We start from the raw sequence: 21,697 nt of genomic DNA, 5'->3' as shown, positions 1-21,697 counted from the left end.
TTCTGAAGGCGCTGTGTTCCAATGTCTCCTTATATGGCTGTGAATGCGCCAGGAATGAGCCTGCCCTTTCTGTCATTTCCCCAAGGTGTCTGCAGCATTGTGACGTATTTGTAGGCATATCATTGGAAGATTGACCATAAGAGACTACATTTACCAGGTGTCCGCCCGGTGTCCTGCGTCAAAATTATTGCGTAATCTCCATATCCATGCGCGTTCCATTTCTTCAGACGATTAACTAAACTGCCACGAATGACTTATCATCGAATAGATATGTGAAAAACACCCTGAGGATTGATTCTAAACAACGTTTGCCATGTTTCTGTCGATATTATGGAGTTAATTTTGAAAAAAGTTCGCGTTTTAATGACTTATCTTCGTTTTTTTTCTTACCCAAACGTGATGAAGAAAATGGAGCGATTTGTCTACACAAATAATATTTTTGTAAAAACTGAACATTTGCTATCTAACTGAGAGTCTCCTCATTGAAAACATCTGAAGTTCTTCAAAGGTAAATTATTTTATTTGACTGCTTTTCTTGTTTTTGAGAAAATGTTGCATGCTGAATGCTAGGCTTAATCCTATGCTAGGCTATCAATACTGTTACACAAATGCTTGTTTAGCTATGGTTCAAAAGCATATTTTGAAAATCTGAGATGACAGTGTTGTTAACAAAAGGCTAAGCTTGAGAGCAAATATTTATTTCATTTCATTTGCGATTTTCATGAATAGTTAACGTTGCGTTATGCTCATGAGCTTGCCTAGAGAATTTACACTCCTGGATACAGGTTTTTTTCGTAGCCAAACGTGATGAACAAAACGGAGCGATTTGTCCTACACAAATAATCTTTTTATAAAAACTGAACATTTGCTATCTAACTGAGAGTTAGAAGTTCTTCAAAGGTAAATGATTTTATTTGAATGCTTTTCTTGTTTTTGTGAAAACGTTGCATGCTAAATGCTACGCTACCTATCAATAATCTTACACATGCTTGTTTTGCTATGGTTGAAAAGCATATTTTGAACATCTGAGATGACAGTGTTGTTAACAAAAGGCTAAGCTTGAGAACTAGCATATTTATTTCATTTCATTTGCGATTTCCATGAATAGTTAATTAACTGACTTGCGTAGTCAAATAAAGGTTAAATAAAAAATAAATAATATTAAATAAAAACCTTCAGGAGTCAGAGGAGAGACATTCTTTACAACCTATTTATTTTCTCCTCTATAGCCAGCAGCATACCACCCTGCATACAACTGCTGACTTGCCTCTGAAGCTTAACAGGGAAGGTCCTGGATGGGAGACCAGATGCTGCTGAAAGTGGTGTTGAAGGGCCAGTAGGAGGCACCCTTTCCTCTGGTCCCCCCCAAAATATCCCAATTCCCTAGGACAATGTTTGTGGACTTTGCCCTGTTTTGGGTGCTGTCTATCAAATACATATGTATTTGTCACATGCGCCAAATACAACAGACCTTACAGTGAAATGCTTACTTACAAGCCCTTAGCCCTTATCCCTTAACCAACAATGCAGTTGAAAGAAAATCCCCCAAAAAGTAAGAGATAAGAAATAATTAAAGAGCAGCAGTAAATAACAATAGCAGGGCTATATACAGGGGATATCGGTACAGAGTCAATGTGTCAATGTGCGGGGGGCACCAGTGTCGAGGTAATTATGTACATGTAGGTAAAATCCCTTACGTCAAGTCTAGACTTTGCGTAGAGATAAGATCATTTCCAGGTCTTAGTAAGGTTTTATAAATAACTACTTATATGTGGTGTTCTGCGTAAGTCATACTGAAGATCAAAACTCATCGTAAGTCCGTTTTATAAATGAGGCCCCAGGAATCTTATGGCTTAGTGGCAGAAGTTGTTTAGAAGGCTCTTGAACCTAGACTTGGCGCTCCGGTACCACTTGCCGTGAGGTGGCAGAGAGAACAGTCTATGACTAGATGGCTGTAGTCTTTGACAATTTTTAAGGTCTTCCTCTGACACCGCCTGGTTTAGATGTCCTGGATGGCAGGAAGCTTGGCCCTGGTGATGTACTGGGCCATACGCACTACCCTTTGTGGTGCCTTGCGGTCGGAGGCCGAGCAGTTGCCATACCAGGCAGTGATGCAACCAGTCAGGATGCTCTCAATGGTGTAGCTGTAAAACATTTTTGAGGATCTGAGGACCCATGCCAAGTCTTTTCAGTGGGGGAATAGGTGTTGTCGTGCCCTCTTCATGACTGTCTTGGTGTGCTTGGACCATTTTAGTTTGTTGTTGATGTGGACACCAAGGAACTTGAAGTTCCCAACCTGCTCCATTACAGCCCCGTCGATGAGAATGGGGGCGTGCTCAGTGCTCCTTTTCCTGTAGTCCACAATCATCTCCTTTGTCTTGATCACATTGAGGGAAGGGTTTTTGTTCTTGCACCACACGGTCCGGTTTCTGACCTCCTCCCTATAGGCTGTCTCATCGTTGCAGTTGATCAGTCCTACCACTGTTGTGTCCTCAGCAACCTTAATGATGGTGTTGGAGTTGTGCCTGGCCATGCAGTCATGAGTGAACAGGGAGTACAGGAGTGGACTGAGCACACCCCTGAGGGGTCCCCGTGTTGAGGATCAGCTTGGTGGATGTATTGTTACCTACCCTTACCACCTGGAAGTCCAGGATCCAGTTGCAGAGGGAGGTGTTTAGTCCCAGAGTCCTTGATAGCACTATGGTTTTGAACGCTGTGCTGTAGTTAATGAATCGCATTCTCACATAGGTGTTTCTTTTGTCCAAGTGGGAAAGGGCAGTGTGGAGTGCAGTAGAGATGGATTCATCTGTGGATCTGTTGGTGCGGTATGCAAATTGGGGTGGGTCTAGGGTTTCTGGGATAATGGTATTAATGTGAGCCATGACCAGCCTTTCAAAGCATTTCATGGCTACAGACGTGAGTGCTATGGGTCGGTAGTCATTTAGTCAGGTTACCTTAGTGTTCTCGGGCACAGGGACTATGGTGGTCTGCTTGAAACGTGTTGGTATTACAGACAGAGATGGGATGTTAAATGGATGTTCTTACTCTCTGTGGTCACTAAAGATCCCATGGCAGTTATCGTAAGAGTAGGGGTGGTAACCCCGGTGTCCTGGCTAAATTCCCAATCTGGCCATCATAGCCACCTAATCATTCCCAGCTTCAAATTGGCTCATTCATCCTCTGCCCTGTTACTATTCCCCAGGTCGTTGCTGTAAATGAGTATGTGTTCTCAGTCAACTTACCTGGTAAAATAAGGGATACAAATAAATATAGAAGGAAAGTAGCAGTACGTGGCTCGGTTCCAATCCCCAGTGAATTGTGTCTTTCAGGTTCTTTGTACAGTACACCAAAACGCAGGCATGAGACAAATGTTACAAAATCCTTAGGGGAGATTAAAGGGATTGTTCACTTTATTGAAGTTCTAGCTAAAATAATTTTGATTTCCCTAGGCCTGTTGCCGTTTCATCCAAATAGTTTTTTTTAACACCCCAGGTAAGTCGAAATAAAGATAAAACTTCAGAAAATGTAACTATCCTTTTAATATATCCATTACATGGTCTTTGGTATCGTCGTCTTGAGTCAGAAAGGGAGAGATAAAATATTAGGTCAACAGAGACAGGAGAGTCTAGAGGGCTGTCTATAAGAGAGCAAGAGCTCTGTCAGAGAGACAAAGACTAGACGTTTATTGATAGCCAGCTGACAGTTGAGGCAGTCCAAATCTTCTGTGTCCTACGCACTCCCCTCTATACCACTATATCACCACTGTCTAGTACTGTATCGCCACAGTAAACTGAATTTAAAAACTCTCTGACTCTCAAATCAACCCCAAGGCTACCCCCCCCCCCCAAAGCACTTGTGTCATTCTGAGAGGATTGGATAGGTGAAATCAATATGGCACTAGCTTACCTATCCAAGATCTACAAAAGTGCCTGGGGTTAGTGGTTGGTAATTCCGGGACTTTGTGTTAAACCACCCTTTCCTGGTAAGTTAAAGATAATTCAAAACAGTTATGCATTTCCTGTTGGTAGTAGGGCTTCAGCTTCCCTTGAAAAATACCAAAGCCAAATGGGTTCACTGGTTGAATTGCTTTCAATAAATGTAAGAAAAAGCCTGTTCTCTCCCTTGTTAGTACTGAACACAGAACTCAGAGAAGCAGAGTCACTACTAACAGTGAGTAAATTACACATCTGAGGAGATGTCAGGGATCTAAGGATCAGAGTTGCTGGGTTCAAATCTACCGCCCAAGTGAACCAGCCTTGAGGCACTGATGACATTAGCCTTGGTGAACAGTGCTCTCTCTCTCTGTGTGTGTGTGTGTGTGTGTGTGTGTGTGTGTGTGTGTGTGTGTGTGTGTGTGTGTGTGTGTGTGTGTGTGTGTGTGTGTGTGTGTGTGTGTGTGTGTGTGTGTGTGTGTGTGTGTGTGTGTGTAGACGTGTTTAACTATTGTTGTGAGGACCAGAAGTCCCCAGAAGAACAGTGAACAAACAAACATTTGACCAACTGGGGACATTTTGTTAGTCCCCACGTGGTCAAATGCTATTTCTAGGGGGTTTAGGGTTTATGTTAGAATTAGTGTTTGGGTTAGAATTAGGTTTAGAGTTAGGAGCTGGAGTTAGTTTTAGGGTTAGGGTTATGGTTAGGGTTAAGGTTAGGTTTTTGGGTCAGGGTTAAGGTTAGGGTAAGGGTAAGAGTACAGGCTAGGGTTAGGTTTAGGTTTACGGATTAGGGAAAATATGATTTTGAATGGGACTGAATTGTGTCCCCCCACAAGGTTAGCTGTACAAGAGTGTGTGTGTGTGTGTGTGTGTGTGTGTGTGTGTGTGTGTGTGTATGTGTATGTAAGTGTTTAACTATACTTGTGGGGACCAGAAATCCCCACAAGAATAGTAAACAAACTAGAATTGACCAATTGACCTTTTGTTAGTCCCCACAAGGTCAAATTATATTTCTAGGGGGTTTAGGGTAATGGTTAAGGTTAGGTTAGGTTTAGGGGTTAGGGAAATTAGGATTATGAATGGTACTGAATTGTGTGTCCCCACAAGGTTAATCATACAAGAATGTGTGTGTGTGTTTGTGTGTGCGCCTTTGGCGAATAACATGAGTTCCAGTGTTACACCCCCAGCAGTAAACAGGATTCTGAGGGTTCCTGGAGGTTAGGAGGAAAGCCTGTTAGGGCTCCCCTTCATGCTCCTCACAAACACACCCAGCTGAGATAGGAACACACACACATAGCTCAGATAACACACACATAGCTCAGATACTGTATTAACATATCTCCCTTTAACCCAGCAGAAATTCATCTGACTCTAATCTGCTAAACCTTTCCAGTTTGGTAATGGTTTCCTGATTATCACACATTTCACACAGAAATGCAAATTGCTCTCAGCAAATCAAACAGCCCTCACAGGTGAGAGAAAAACATGAGTATTTCACACACAAAATAAGCACATGCGTGCACACTAATGTGACACACACACACACACACACACACACACACACACACACACACACACACACACACACACACACACACACACACACACACACACACACACACACACACACACACACACACACCTCTTGATATTTGAAGAGATGAAGGCACTAGGATTCAGCCATGACTGGTAACGTTAGCTAATCAGGGTGTGAGACTCAGACTGAGCCTGTGCATTCGCCAGGCATCCTACATCTAAAACAACTTCAGTGAGAGAAAACATCCAAAAACCCTCACCTACTTGAACTTCAGCCTGTTTTCTCTCACACGTGCTTTGTCACTGAGAAACATGATGCGATACAAGGAGAGTACAACCCAGAAACTGAACATCCTCTCCAGACCGGTCTTTATCTTGTCTCCCACAGTGGATTACAGAAATACACACAGACACTGGTGCAGGCACAAACACATACACTAAACATTAAATTAATAAATAATTTACCATCATTTCATTAAAAAGTGCAACCAACCCAAGAGAGAGAAACCCAAGAGAGACATGATGATGAAAAGTGTAGGCCATACAGTAGCATCCTGTTAGTTTTTATCTCTTGAGAGGGAGAGGGGGGATGAAGACAACTCCAACCCCCTCCGGCCTGCTAGCTGTCTTCTCCTTGGATCTCCTCCCGCTTGGCCTGCCTCATCTGCCCCAGTTCCTGCAGCCGGAGACCCTCTCTCTGCTTCAGCTCTCGGATCACTGAGGAGGCCTGGCAACACTGCCCCATCACAGGCTACTGGGGGTACATTCCCTGGCATACGAAGCTGGTGGTGGCACGGAACTGGCTGTGGCCCCTGGAGACTTGGCCTGTAACAACTGCAGATGATGGAGGTTGAAGTGTAGGACATAGACAGATGATGGAGGTTGAAGTGTAGGACTCAGCCAAGATCTATAGCCTGAGAGCCACTCTTCTCTCAATCTCCTCCAACTCCTTAACGTCTAAGAGCACTGCACTTTTCTGGTCTGTGGGGAAAGAAGAAGAAATGAGACATTGACAAACAGTTCAGTCAAATTAATTGCCGGCTGTATATCTCTGCCTCTTTCAGCTTATCATCTGAGAATGACTTATTACTAAAATGTTTTTATCTGTTTAAAAATTACAACTAGGCTCCGGCGGCATTTCATTAACACCGATGACTCTCATGGGGAAGGAGTGTGTGCGTGTGTGTGCCTGTGTGGGTGTGTGTCTGTGTGAGTGTACTTCCGGCATGAGTGCATTCCTGGGCGATAACGTGAGAATCTGGCTGATATTTTGATCTTGCACCAGATACTTCACACATTAGTATGTCATGCACAGAGCGAGTGAGAGAGAGAGATTAATCTAGCCTATATTATGAGTTGACCTAGATGTTTTGATACTGGGGTTGGTAATAACCCAGCTGTCTTAGTGTAATGACATAAATAAAAGTGGAAGCAACACAAGTCTAAAGCCTAGAGAGAAGCAATAAGCAAATAGGCAATATAGCATAATGAAATGTAATTCTGCACACAAAAGCGCCGACTTACGCATTCATAGTCCAAATGAAGGAGCTCAATTCATAAACCACTTCAATGAAGAATATTATTCCCAAAGAGAACCAGAGAGAGCGAGTGGAGTAGGAGCAAAGCTCGCCATCGGACACATTCCCACTTGTAGTGCATATTGCTCGTCATCCAGGATATAGATGTTTATACAGACACTTTTTTATGTTTAAAATTACATGTGAATTCACAATGCAGATTGGTCCTGCATATGACCGCTCAATCTCCCACCGTCATGGCTACCAAAAGGCCCTCAATTTACTGCTGTCCCCCACACACTCAGCAACGATGGTAGTTAACCTCTTTGAGATAGGGGGCGCTCTTTTAATTTTTGGATAAAAAACGTTCCCGTTTTAAATAAGATATTTTGTCACGAAAAGATGCTCGACTTTGCATGGAATTGACAGCCTTGGAAAGACAAAACTCTGACGTTTCCAAAACTGCAAAGATATTATCTGTGAGTGCCCCAGAACTAATGCTACAGGCGAAACCAAGATGAAGTTTCATACAGGAAATGCCCCAGATTCTGAAGGCGCTGTGTTCCAATGTCTCCTTATATGGCTGTGAATGCGCCAGGAATGAGCCTGCGCTTTCTGTCGTTTCCCCCCATTGTCTGCAGCATTGTGACGTGTTTGTAGGCATATCATTGGAAGATTGACCATAAGAGACTACATTTACCTGGTGTCCGGCCCGGTGTCCTGTGTCGAAATTATTGCGTAATCTGTAGGTCCATGCGCGTTCCATTTCTTCAAAAGAGAAAATAAACTGCCACGATGGATTTTATCGTCGATAGATATGTGAAAAACACCTTGAGGATTGATTCTAAACATCGGTTTGCCATGTTTCTGTCGATATTATGGAGTTAATTTGGAAAAAGTTCGCGTTTTAACCAGCTCGGGAGTTTAATTCCTCTGCTGGTAGCGTGACTACAGCTCAAGCTCATTACCATAACGCACAATGCGCAAAAATATTCCTAAAAATATTTAACCTCCACACATTAACAAGTAAAATAGCTCAAATGAAAGATAAACAAGTTGTTTATCTAGCCAGCAAGTCAGATTTCTAAAATGTTTTATGGCGAAAACATAGCACATATTTATGTCAAACCACCACCGCAGACATAGCTCATTAGCATAGCCAAGTAGGAAAAAATATGCAATCAACAAACGCAGGATTAAAAGAAAAATCATTTCACTAACCTTTTGAAATCTTCATCAGATGACAGTAATATAACATGTTACACAGTACATTCATTTTTTTCAATAATATGCTATATATATCCATAAATCTCTGTTTACAATGATGCATCGTTCAAAAATGCTACCCAAATGTCCTGAGAAATGACGATAGCCCCGGCAGATAACGTCAGCTAACAAGGAATACACATCATAAACTTTGACTAAATATGCATGTTTTACATATGTATAGCAAGATACACTTCTTCTAAATGCAATTGCATTGTTACATTTAATTTTAACGTTACATTTTGCGTTCACTAGACTATAATATGGAGTCGGCGCTCCCACAGTAGCATAATGACTCCTCTATCTTGGAGTCGACAGAAACCCAAAATGAATACATTAAATATTCCCTTACCTTTGTTATTCTTCCATCAAACGACCTGTAAGGGATTATACTCACCAAATTAGCGTTCAGTTTTCAAGTCTGCGTCTTTCGGTTCTCAAAATAGCCTGATTTTGGTAAAAATGTAGTCAAAATTGAAGTGGTTGCGCACCAAAACTTCGAAAGTATATATAATATGTCCAGTAAACTTGTCAAACTAACTTCATAATCAAGCTTTAACATGTTATAAAGGTGTACAGCAATTTTGAGAACAAACAGAAACACAAGCACTGTTCAATCGATCTTGGAAAAGAGAGAGGACTTGACCATTGCGCACAGGTTTTTTTGAGTGACTGAGAGCTTACCGCGTGCTCAAACTCTCGCGAGCGGGCGATTCTCACAATGAGAAGTCCCATTGAAAGCTGAGATCACGCTGAACACGTGGAGACTGTTCCGGGTGCTGTGACTGTTTGTGAAGGGTGTTTGCGATGAGGTCAAAGGTGACCCAACTTTTCAGATGAGAAGAGATATTTTGGGAAAATGCAGATTTTGAGAGTTCTGCTATACATAGAGACATAATTTAAACGGTTTTAAAAGCTTTAGAGTGTTTTCTATTCGATAATATTTTTTATTTGCATATATTAGCAACTTTTGACAAAAATGTATCATGTTTTATATGGGTACCCAAATCCTCCAGAAGGGCAGTAAACCGTGGTATCCTGAACAGGTTAATGACTTTCTTTTTTCCTTACCCAAACGTGATGAACAAAACAGAGCGATTAGTCGACACAAATAATATTTTTTGTAAAAACGGAACATTTGCTATCTAACAGAGTCTCCTCATTGAAAACATCTGAAGTTCTTCAAAGGTAAATTCTTTTATTTGAATTATTTTCTGTTTTTTTGTGGAAAATGTTGCATGGTGAAAGAGAGGCATAATACTATGCTAGGCTATCAATACTGTTACACAAATGCTTGTTTAGCTATGGTTCAAAAGCATATTTTGAAAATCTGAGATGACAGTGTTGTTAACAAAAGGTTAAGCGTGAGAGCAAATAGATTCATTTCATTTCATTTGCGATTTTCATGAATAGTTAACGTTGTGTTATGTGAATGAGCTTGCGGATAGATTTACACAATCCTGGATACAGGTTTTTTTTGTAGCTAAACGTGACGCAGAAAACTGAGCGATTTGTCCTAAACAAATAATCTTTCAGGAAAAACTGAACATTTGCTATCTGAGAGTCTCCCCATTGAAAACATCCGAAGTTCTTCAAAGGTAAATGATTTTATTTGAATGCTTTTCTGGTTTTTGTGGAAAATGTTGCATGGTGAAAGAGAGGCATAATCCTATGCTAGGCTATCAATACTGTTACACAAATGCTTGTTTAGCTATGGTTCAAAAGCATATTTTGAAAATCTGAGATTACAGTGTTGTTAACAAAAGGCTAAGCTTGAGAGCAAATAGATTAATTTAATTTCATTTGCAATTTTCATGAATAGTTAGTGTTGTGTTATGTGAATGAGCTTGCGGATAGATTTACACAATCCTGGATACAGGTTTTTTTTGTAGCTAAACGTGACGCAGAAAACTGAGCGATTTGTCCTAAACAAATAATCTTTCAGGAAAAACTGAACATTTGCTATCTGAGAGTCTCCCCATTGAAAACATCCGAAGTTCTTCAAAGGTAAATGATTTTATTTGAATGCTTTTCTGGTTTTTGTGAAAATGTTGCCTGCTGAATGCTAACGCTAAATGCTATGTTAGCTATCAATACTGTTACACAAATGCTTGTTTTGCAATGGTTGAGAAGCATATTTTGAAAATCTGAGATGACAGTGTTGTTAACAAAAGGCTAAGCTTGAGAGCAAATAGATTCATTTCATTTCATTTGCGATTTTCATGAATAGTTAACGTTGCGTTATGGTAATGAGCTTGAGGCTGTAGTCACGATACCGGATCCGGGATGGCTCGACGCAAGAAGTTAAGGACGTTTGTAGGTTCTCTGCTGTGTGCCTCTCCATGTTCTCAGTGGTCAGAAAATGGGACATCATGTCCCACTTCTCATCAATATGATGGCTCGTTACAGTGATGTATGGCAATGGGTTCATAAATGTCCAACAATCTATTGTTAATGACACGTACAGTAAGGTGTTTGAGAGCTCGCGGTTTGTACTTTCTGAGCTATCATTGTAATATTTCTCCATCCGGGCCGTCACAGTTTTTCGACATGGAATCTTATAGTCTGGGTCTATGCCAACAGGGGCATTGAAACTGACATCCTCTACCACTGACAATGGCTGCATATGAACTGCAATAATTTCTGTAATCAGTGCTATGATTTTCTCACTCCGTCCCTTATCATACTTATTTCGTGTAAAGAGCCTGTCTAATGTCTGTTGTTAGGGGCGTGTACTGCTGCCAGCAATGGTTTGGGTCTCACGGTTCCTCCCTTTCAGATGGTTAAGCACTGCACCTGTACTGCCACTGTAGCTCAATTCCACCGCGCAAAGTTTGCATTTCACCACCTTCTCATTTATCTTGTCAAAGTATCGCCATACAGGACTTCACTGCTGTCGCTTCCCTGTCTCTCTCTCTGCCACTTGTCAACTGATGACATGTAGAGCGCCGACATGCAGAGAGACGACAGACAGAGCGCTTTATATCCATAGCAAATCATTTGAAAGATGCATCTCCTACTACTAACGTTACAGCATTGTTTCGTTAGGCATTTGTTTCGTTTTCATTTGGACCTTTATGATGATGATGACCTGGAACTTTTAGTAGTAGTTTGGTGATGACAGCACTGGGATTTTAATTGTGTACAACAGCAACAAAAAATGTTGCTTTTCCCATTTAAACGTTCACACCCCTAATCCATAACATTGAAGTTCACTCTTTTTGTTCTGACATTTATTTTTCAAAGGTTTAAAAAACGTCCTCTCCTCGCCTCATCTCTTTTAGTGCACTGATCTGAAAATAACTGACCAGGTGAATACTACCTAAGGGATTTCTAACATATTGTTTTCACCTGTCAAGTCTTTTTCCATCAGTGCAGACAGGAGAGGAGGAGAGGATGGAATTTCAGACAATACACTGTAGATAAAGAGACAACCAACTAAATGTTCATTCCCCTTTTTGGTGCCCTCCTGCTGTGAGTTGGTGCCCTCCTGCTGTGTGAGAGTGTGTCTTCCAGGTCTTGTGTGTGAGTGTCCCTCAGCCCTTTCGAGCCTCAGCATCAGGTATCAAAAGTCCTTCCCTGTCCTTGTCATTGAGAGAACAGCACCTACTGACAACCTGGTGCATAGGTGACATGTCTTCCACAGTGTCCTCCCTCACAAAGGTCTGAGAGCTTGGTCTCCACCACAGTATCAGAGAGGGAGAGGGAGAGAGAGAGAGAGAGAGAAAGTGTGTGTGTGAGAGAGAGAGAAAGAGAGAGAGAGAGAGAGAGAGAGAGAGAGAGAGGGAGAGAGAGAGAGAGACATGCTCAACATGAGCTCCTGATATATTTCATATTTTTTTTCTGATTTTTAGAATGAGATAAACACTCTAATTGAAAAATAATTCCAGACAAGATATAAACAACAACTCTATTCATTCAGAGTAGAAAAAAAGTACTTTGCGCCTGTTTTGACTCTAGCTAGCTAACTTATCTACACAAAAAAACCTAGCCAACAGACTAACAAGCTAGCCAGAAGAAATGAGCTAGAACAAACCTAGCAAGGGGAGCTAATACAACCTAGCGGTTAAGAATATTGGGCCAGTAACCGAAAGGTCGCTTGTTCGAATCCCTTAGCCGACTAGGTGAAAAATCTGTCTGTGTCCTTATTGCTCCTGTAAGTCACTCTGGATAAGAGTGTCTGCTAAATGACTACAATACAACTACATCAAACTACCAAACTGAGTGAGTATACCAAACAGGAGCACTAACTTTAAACATATCTTAAGTTTTTTGGTGTAAAGATTTGTCACTCTTTTTGCTGGTTTTTGAACTAAATTAGAGCTAGCTACCAAAACAGCAGACAAACAAACTGGTTGCTATGGCAACTGGGCAGCAAAACAGAGCAGCAGTAGTAGCAGAGCCCACAGGCACCATGTCCCCACTCACCCTCAGTGCTGAATCCATTCTCTACCCTCCAGAGGCTAAAAATGACACAATGAAGCTTTTAAACAGAAACTACTAAAGGGGAGGCCAGAAATCCTTTTTGCAGATCTCTACAAAAACGGTGATGTGAGTAATCTCATCTTTCTCACTGACCAGCCAAATGCATGGCGCTCAGCAGTGTGCTCTCACTACCCATCCATGAAGAAAGAGGGAATCTGTAATGGGTGGAAGCTGAAAATCAAAGAGACAGACAACCTTGACTGCACCATGATAACAATCTACAAGACTGGGAGTGTCATGGTGCACAGTAATCTTAGGCTTTTTGAAACAGACTTTCAGACCATTAGGAGAGAGCAGAGAAAGAGAAGGACACCACCAGTGACATGCCCTCCCACAAGACAAACTCGACCAGCACCACCCTCACCCCCACTATCCCCACCCAAAAAGGCACATCCAGCACCTCTCTTCCCACCATAGTGGAGGACACGCCCCAGGAGGAGAGCGACCCTCTCAGTGCAGAGCAAGCTCAGGCCCTCCTCACCACCATGGCTGCCATGAGGGATGTTCACCAAACTGGAGGGGGAGGTGGTCCTGCTGAGGGAGAGCGTGAGCAAACAGCAACCAGACAACCACACCTTAGAGGAGCTCCTAACCAAGGTGCGGACAGAGCTGAACAGCAGCCTTGCAACACAACTGAAAGAGGTTCAGCAAGAGAGAGACGGACTCAAGAGAGAGCTGGCTGATCTAACAAAGGAGGTGAGAGAGCTCCAAAAAGACAGGCAGAACAGTAATAACAATCTGACCACACTAAGAGAGGAGTTGCAGGAGAGAAAGAGAACAGAGGACAGGCTGCAGGAGCAGCTAGATCACCACTCTATGACCTGCCCTCACACAGCAGAGGAGCCCAGCTCAACCAGCCAGGCTTCCCCAGCCCTGCCTGCTGCACCCCTCCTCCCCAGCCCACAGACGAGCCACACCCCAGCTCCAACACCCACCAGCACCCCCTCTACCCCCTCCAGTACAGAAGAAACACTGGCTGACATCGTCCTGTTGATGGACTCAAATGGGAATTTTGTTCAGAAGAAGAAACTTTTCCCTAGACACAAAAGGAGAAAGGTGTGGTGCCCAACAACACAGAGTGCCATGGAGCTGCTTGATATGGCCCATCTTGGGTCGCCAAGCCACATAATCATACATACCGGAAGCAACGACCTGCGTGCTCAGCAGGAGAGCGACCTGGCCCACCATCCCATCCTCGATCTGGACTGTCTCTATGACCATGTTCACCTGTACAAGGAGACAGTCCCCATCTTTGCCAAGACTCTCAAGGACGTCGCTTTAAACCGCAGCCCGACCTCTCCTCCCAGGAACAGCGGAGCAATCTCCACCCCTCCGAGATCACCGAGACAACACCCCGGACCAGCACCCTGGACCCCCCAGCCACGACCACAGCACCACCAACCTCAATGCTCACCACAGCCAGCGCAGCACAGACCACCCCAGCCCAGCTTCAGACCCACCCACACGTGGAGGAGCCACAGCCAGGCAGGCAGAGCTACGCACAGGCCATGAGAGGAGCAACTGGCCCATCAACGAAATGAGTGACATTAAACAAATGCTGAGTCTACTATGCTCACATGTGATAGGTTGAGGGTCATGGTAAGATGAGCACAAGAAATCCACCAAGAACGCCACTACATCCACCCAAGTGGCATGACACAAATGCTATCTTAAATGATAAACAAGTCACATTTTCATAATAAGAGTTTACGTTAATTGAAAAATCATATTTTAATAGTTCTTGTTGGATTGTGAGTGTTTGTCTCATTTTGAAGGTAAAGAAAAGAAAGTTGTGAAATCTTTTTACATTGCATGTTGGAATTTACAAGGGTTGAAGTCCTCTGCTTTTGGACTGAAGAGCAGAAACCCAGACTTCCTGAAAGAAATTGATGATGTTGATATTGTAGTACTACAGGAAACATGGTGCAGAGGTGATGTTTCCACTGGCTGTCCACTAGGTTACAGGGAGATAATCATACCAACCACTAAATTAAAAGGAATCAGACAGGGCAGAGACTCATGAGGAATGCTAATATGGTATAAATCTGAAATAATTCATTCAAGTGAAGCTCTGTCGAACACTGGGTCTGTACATAGTCAATGGTAGGCTGAGAGTGAACTATTTTGGTAGGTACACCTTCAGCTCATCCCTTGGCAGCAGCACTGTAGACTACTTCCTCACCGACCTAAACCCAGAGTCTCTCAGAGCCTCAGCCCACTAACACCTCTCTCAGACCACAGTAAAATCACAGTGTATCTGAGAAGAGCGGAACCCAACCATGAAGCATCACGGCCCAATAAATTACATAGTACTAAACAGGCCTATAGATGGAGTGCAAACAGTACAGACATCTACCAAAAGCAATTAGTAGCCAAAACATACAATCCCTCCTGACAACTCTTTAGCCTTAACATTCTCTTTCAGCAATGAAGGTGTAAAGCAATTACAAACACACCCTAAGAACAAAAAAAAAGAAACAGCACATTAGAAATCAGCTGGATGGAATTGAGGAATCCATAGAATCAAACCACTTCTGGGAGAATTGGAGAAAAAAAAATAAACAAACCTCATCAGGAGGAACTGGTTATCCAAAATGGGGATATGTGGAGAAATCACTTTGCAAACCTTTACAGCAATATAACAAAGAGCCCAGAACAAAAAGATATACAAGACAAATGACAGATCCTTGAATCAGCGGTCAAAGACTATCAGAATCCTGTGGATACACCAATTACAGAAGAAGAATATCAGAATCCTGTGGATACACCAATTACAGAAGAAGACTATCAGAATCCTGTGGAAACCCCAATTACAGAAGAAGACTATCAGAATCCTGTGGATACCCCAATTACAGAAGAAGAATTATTGGAAAAACTATGCAGTCTCCAACCAAAAAAAGCCTGTGGTGCTGATGGTATCTGAAATTAAATGATTAAATATACAGACCACAAATTCAAATTGGCTATACTAAAACTCTTTAACATTATCCTCACTGCAGGTATTTCCCACGATATTTGGAACCAGGGATTGATCACACCAATCTATAAAAATGGAGACAAATTTGACACAAATAATTACAGAGGAATTTGCATTAACAGCAACTTGGGAAAAATCCTCTGCAGTATTATAAATAGCACACTACAGCATTTCCTTGACAAACACAACGTCCTGAGCAGGAGCCAGATTGGATTTTTTTTAAAATTATCGTACAACAGACCACATTTACACCCTCCACACTCTAATTGACAAACAAGTAAACCAAAAACAAAGGCAAAATCTACCTCTTGTGTTTTGTAGATTTCAAGAAAGCATTTGATTCAATTTGGCACAAAGGTATTTTTTAGAAACTAATAGATAGTGGATTCGGAGGGAAAACATATGTTATTAAATCAATGTACACTAAAAACAAATGTGCAGTTAAAATTGGCAACAAGCAAACTGACTTCTTCTCTTAGGGACGGGGAGTGAAACAGGGCTGCCCAATAAGTCCAACACTATTTAACATCCACATTAATGAATTGGCAAAAGCATTAGAAGAATCGTCAGCACCTGGTATCACCCTACACAACACTGAAATCAAGTGTCTGCTGTATGCAGATGACCTGGTGCTGCTGTCTCCCACTAAAGAGGGGTTACAGCAGCACCTAGATCGTCTTCACAGGTTCTGTCAGACCTGGGCTCTGACCGTTAAAAAACAAATATAATAATATTCCAAAAAAGTCCGGATATCAGGATGACAAATATAAATTCTATTTGGACACAGTTCTATTAGAACACACCAAAAAATACACATATCTAGGACTAAATATCAGCAACACAGGTAGCTTTCACATGGCTGTGAATGAGCTGAGAGACAAAGCAAGAAGAGCATTCTATGCCATTAAAAGGAACATTAAAATCGAAATTCCAGTTAGAATCTGGCTGAAAATGTTCCAATCAGTTATAGAACCAATTGCTCTATATGGCAGCGAAGTATGGGGTCCACTCTCTAACAATGAACTTACCAAATGGGACAAAATCCAATCGAAATACTGCATGCAGAGTTTTGCAAGACTGTATTGCAAGTGCAAAGAAAAACTCCAAATAATGCATGTAGAACAGAATTGGGCCAATACCACCTCCTCATTTGAATAGGAAAAAGAGCCATCAAATTTTACAACCATCTAAAAACAGACAGACAGACAGACAAATCCCCATCAAAATCCTTAGAGATAGCAGTTCTTTGCATTGGATGCGTCTCAATCCACTGCACCCGCCAGTGTCGCACTTCTGCATCTGCAGTGAAAAGTGGCAGAGCTAGAGCTGTGTTTGTCAGACCATGAGACATCCTGAAAATTGGTTGGTGTTTTCCGTTTTGCACCACGACCCCCACAAGTGTCATGGGACTCGTCTGAAGGTAACCAGTGCGGGTTTTAAAAAACAAATGGAGGTATTGAGGTAGTTTTGTGCCTACCTATAAAAAAAGGCATTGAATGTGTAAAAAAACATCTTTAGATTTAGAACAGAAACTTCAAAACTTTGTGGGTTTTGAAGGTTCATTTCAAACCTTAAGAGTTTTGTTATTAAATTAACTTGTATTTAATCGACAGATGAGAAAACAACCCTACTGTAGTCCTGTTTAATCTCAGTAGATGCCATGTTTCATTAAATAAAAACAAAACCCTTGATTTTCTCCTCTCTTGTCCCACTCTCTCTGCTGCCTGCAATCAGGAGCTTTTGTCAGGATTAGTCTTCCTGTGTAATTGCAGCTCTCATCCAATATTGATCCATGTGGGTCTAGGGCTAATCAACAGCCCAGCAGCCTTCCTGCTAGGAGGGAGGTCAGGCAGACCCAGCAGAGCCCATGTCTCTGTCCAAAATGGCCCCCTGTTGCATACAGGGTATTCAGAAAATATTCAGACCCCTTGACCTTTTCCACATTTTGTAACGTTACAGTCGTATTCTAAAATTGATTAGATTCATTGTTTTTGTCATCAATCTTACACACAATACCCCATAATGACAAAGTGAAAACAGGTTTTTAGAAATGTTTGCTAAATTATAAAAAAAAATAAAAAAACAGAAATATCTTAAGTATTCAGACCCTTTGTTATGAGACTCGAAATTTATATATTTCCATTTATCCTCCTTGAGATGTTTTTAGTCGACCTGTGTCCACCTGTGGTAAATTCAATTTATTGGACATGATTTGGAAAGGCACAACCCTGTCTATATAAAATCCCACACTTGACAATGCATGTCAGAGCAAAAACCAAGCCATGAGGTTGAAGGAATTGTCCGTAGATCTCCGAGACAGGATTATGTCGAGGCATAGATCTGGGGAATATTACCAAAACATTTCTGCCGCATTAAATGTCCCCAAGAACACAGTGGCATCCATCATTCTTAAATGGAAGACGGTTGGAAGCACAAAGACTTTTCCTGGACCTGGCCGCCCGGCCAAACTGAGCAATCATGGGAGAAGGGCCTTTGTCAGGGTGGTGACCAAGAACCCAATGGTCACTCTGACAGAGCCCCAGAGTTCCTCTGTGGTGATGGGAGAACCTTCCAGAAGGACAACCATCTCTGGAGCACTCCACCAATCAGGCCTTTATGGTAGAGTGGCCAGACGGAAGCCACTCCTTCAGTAAAAGGCACATGACAGTCCACTTGGAGTTTGCCAAAAGGCACCTAAAGGACTCTCAGACAAGATTTTCTGGTCTGATGAAACCAAGTTTGAACTCTTTGGCCTGAATGCCAAGCATCATATCTGGAGGAAACCTGGCACCATTGAGAGAGATCCTTAATGAAAACCTGTTCCAGAGCGCGAAGGACCTCAGACTGGGGCAAAGGTTCATCTTCCAACAGGACAACAACCCTAAGCACACAGCCAAGACAACGCAGGAGTGGTCCTTGGGCATAAAACAACAATTTAATACATTTTGGAATAGGGCTGTAACTTAACAAAATGTGGAAAAAGTCAAGGGGTCTGAATACTTTCCGAATGCACTGTACATCAGATCCGCACCAACAAAAATATGGCCATAGCCTACCTCCCCAAATAATCCCTTGAACATATCACATCTGGTGAGAGGAGGATATGCCGAGAAAAAGAGGAGCAAATGTGCCAAGATGCAAAAATAGTACATTTGCACATGCAACATATCAACTCTCTGGCTTCATTCATAGGCTACATTAGACCAGTCAACGCCAGCAGCCTAACATATTTACTCAACATAAAGCCCCCAATAGAAAACACATCATAGACCTAGTGCTAAGGCCTCCATACATTCTATAAACACTAGACTTCTTCTAGGTCTAAATCTCTCCTCCTATAGGTCTCCAGTAGAGCTTGAAATTAGGAAATTCTAAAACGTATAGTTAATTCACATTTGATCTGCACCAAATCTTAAAAGTTATTCCCAAATATGTTTATAAAAGTAAAGACAATTTTAAAACTCTAAGGCAGTGAACGGCAAGACTTGTGAGTTCACAATTGAAACATATTTCATTTCTCACCAAAGGCACCAGAGTTGTATTTTGTCATTTGAAAATGAATGGCTTTGAGGTGGATTAAAGCACTAGTTTAAATAATTTTCACATTACATTAATAGACTGCTCTTTCGATGAAAGACATCAACAATCAAAACCCCAGGAGTCCAACTGTGAGTTTCAAACATTCAAATCCATGACATGAATCTGTTTCTGTTTTACTTTGGTGGAAACCCTCAAAAGACCTCTGATAAGTTCATTCGTAATGAAACTGCAGTTCATTTTGAACATTCTCAATCCTGAAATCCACAGGCCTCATCTCAGTGGTATGAATGCAAAAAAAAAAAGGCAGAGTGGAGTGACTCTTGACAAAAAAAAACATCTCTCAGTGAAGGCTTCATAGGTCGCAATTGTAAATGAGAAATTGTTCTCAACTTGCCTACCTGGTTAAATAAAGGTAAAATAAATGAATACAAATAATGGTACTACCTGGAAAGAGCTGATTAGAGGGAGGTTATTAGTTGCAGTCAAACACAATTTGTAACCAACTACCTCCTATGTTGGTTTTCCTTTACAATTTATTTCCATGCAAAACCTAGTTAATTACACAGTGCAGAGTAGACAGAACATCTTCAAGGACTATGGTTGAAAGGAGCGATAAGGAACTGAGGCGGATGGAAGCAAACCCGGACCATCCAGCACCAGAGGAGTGGCTCCTGCTTCTTCCACACCAGGTAGGCCTCAAACAGGTGACTGAGAGTCTGTAGACGCTCCACCTCCTGCAACACATTTAGATAAGAGACCTTCATTTGAAGGGAAAATTCACCATGGCTCTGCCACAGCATATAGTAATTACTATATTAGCATTACATTTTTGTCATAAACATCAACGTTATCCAAACCACAAGCTAGAACGAGCGCATTTTCATTTCACTGTTAGAATTAGGCCGTTCGACTTCCTGTGTATTCGTCTACTTATAGTGAACCACAAAGTGTGGCATTCATAGCGAATACAGATACCTCCCTGCTAGGTAGATGGGGCGTGCCAACAAACTTGGTTGATGGCGTTGTTTACTTTGAACGGCCAACACACATGAATCTCAGAATTTATCTAGGCAAGATTTTTTTATGTTTGTTTTTTACTCAAGTTTGTCATCATGCCCATGTAGTGTTCTGTGTCTGACTATGCTAATTACAAGCGTGAAAATCAGTTATCTTTCGTAGTTCTACTTACCAGAGATTTACCCAAATGCTGTCAGTGGCTTGCGGTTATCAATACTGATGCTTATTGGTGAATCAAAGATCAGAGGGATTTTCAGGCTGAACAGATGGGGAATCCATTTCGACAACAGCTGAGAAGTGATGCAATACCATCCTTTTTTCCTTCACAACAAAATGGAAGATTCTCAATTAGAGGTAATGTAACGTCAGCTAGCTTGCTAGCCTAGCTGGACTAGATAAATTAGCTAGGTAGTAAACATTACAGTCCCTTAGAGTGCCAAGTGTGTGCAAAGCTGTTATCAAGGCAAAGGGTGGCTACTTTGAAGAATCTAATATATAAAATATATTCTGATTTGTTTAACACTTTTTTGGTTACTACATCATTCCATATGTGTTATTTCATAGTACTGATGTCTTCACTATTATTCTACAATGTAGAAAATAGTAAACAAAGAAAAACCCTTAAATGAGTAGGTGTGTCCAAACTTTTGACTGGTACTGTGCAAACATACACTACCATTCAAAAGTTTGGGGTCACTGAGAAATATCCTTGCTTTTGAAAGAAAAGAAAAGACATTGTTAATTTTGTAAATGAGTATTGGGATGCTGGCCTAGGCAGAGTTGCAAAGAAAAAGCCATATCTCAGGCTGGCCAAGAAAAATAAAAGATTAAGATGGGCAAAAGAGCACAGACACTGGACAGAGGAACTCTGCCTAGAATGCCAACATCCCTGAGTCGCCTCTTCGAAGTTTGACTTTGAGACTGGTGTTTTGCATATACTATTTAATGAACTTCTTGCGACTATCAATCCCGGATCCGGGAGCGTAATCATAGCCTCAAACTAATTAGCATAACGCAGCGGACATAAATCTTCCTACAAAATCTTCCTATTCATGAAAATCACAAATTAAATATATTGAGACACAGCTTAGCCTTTTGTTAATCACACTGTCATCTCAGATTTTCAAAATATGCTTTACAGCCAACACTAGACAAGCATTTGTGTAAGTTTATCATGGCATAATGCTATGCTAGGCTCTGCTGGCAGCAGGCAGCATTTTCACGAAAATAAGAAAAGCAATCAAATTAAATAATTTACCTTTTAAGAACTTCAAATGTTTTCACTCAGGAGACTACCAGTTAGATAGCAAATGTTCCTTTTTTCCAAAAAGATTATTTTTGTAGGCGAAATAGCTCCCGTTTGTTCGTCACGTTTGGCTGAGAAATCGACCGGAAAATGCGGTCACTACAATGCCAAACTTTTT

The sequence above is a fragment of the Oncorhynchus keta genome, chromosome 29, assembly GCF_023373465.1.
Source record: "Oncorhynchus keta strain PuntledgeMale-10-30-2019 chromosome 29, Oket_V2, whole genome shotgun sequence".
NCBI classification, from domain to species: domain Eukaryota; kingdom Metazoa; phylum Chordata; class Actinopteri; order Salmoniformes; family Salmonidae; genus Oncorhynchus; species Oncorhynchus keta.
This window is presented reverse-complemented; position numbering follows the sequence as displayed.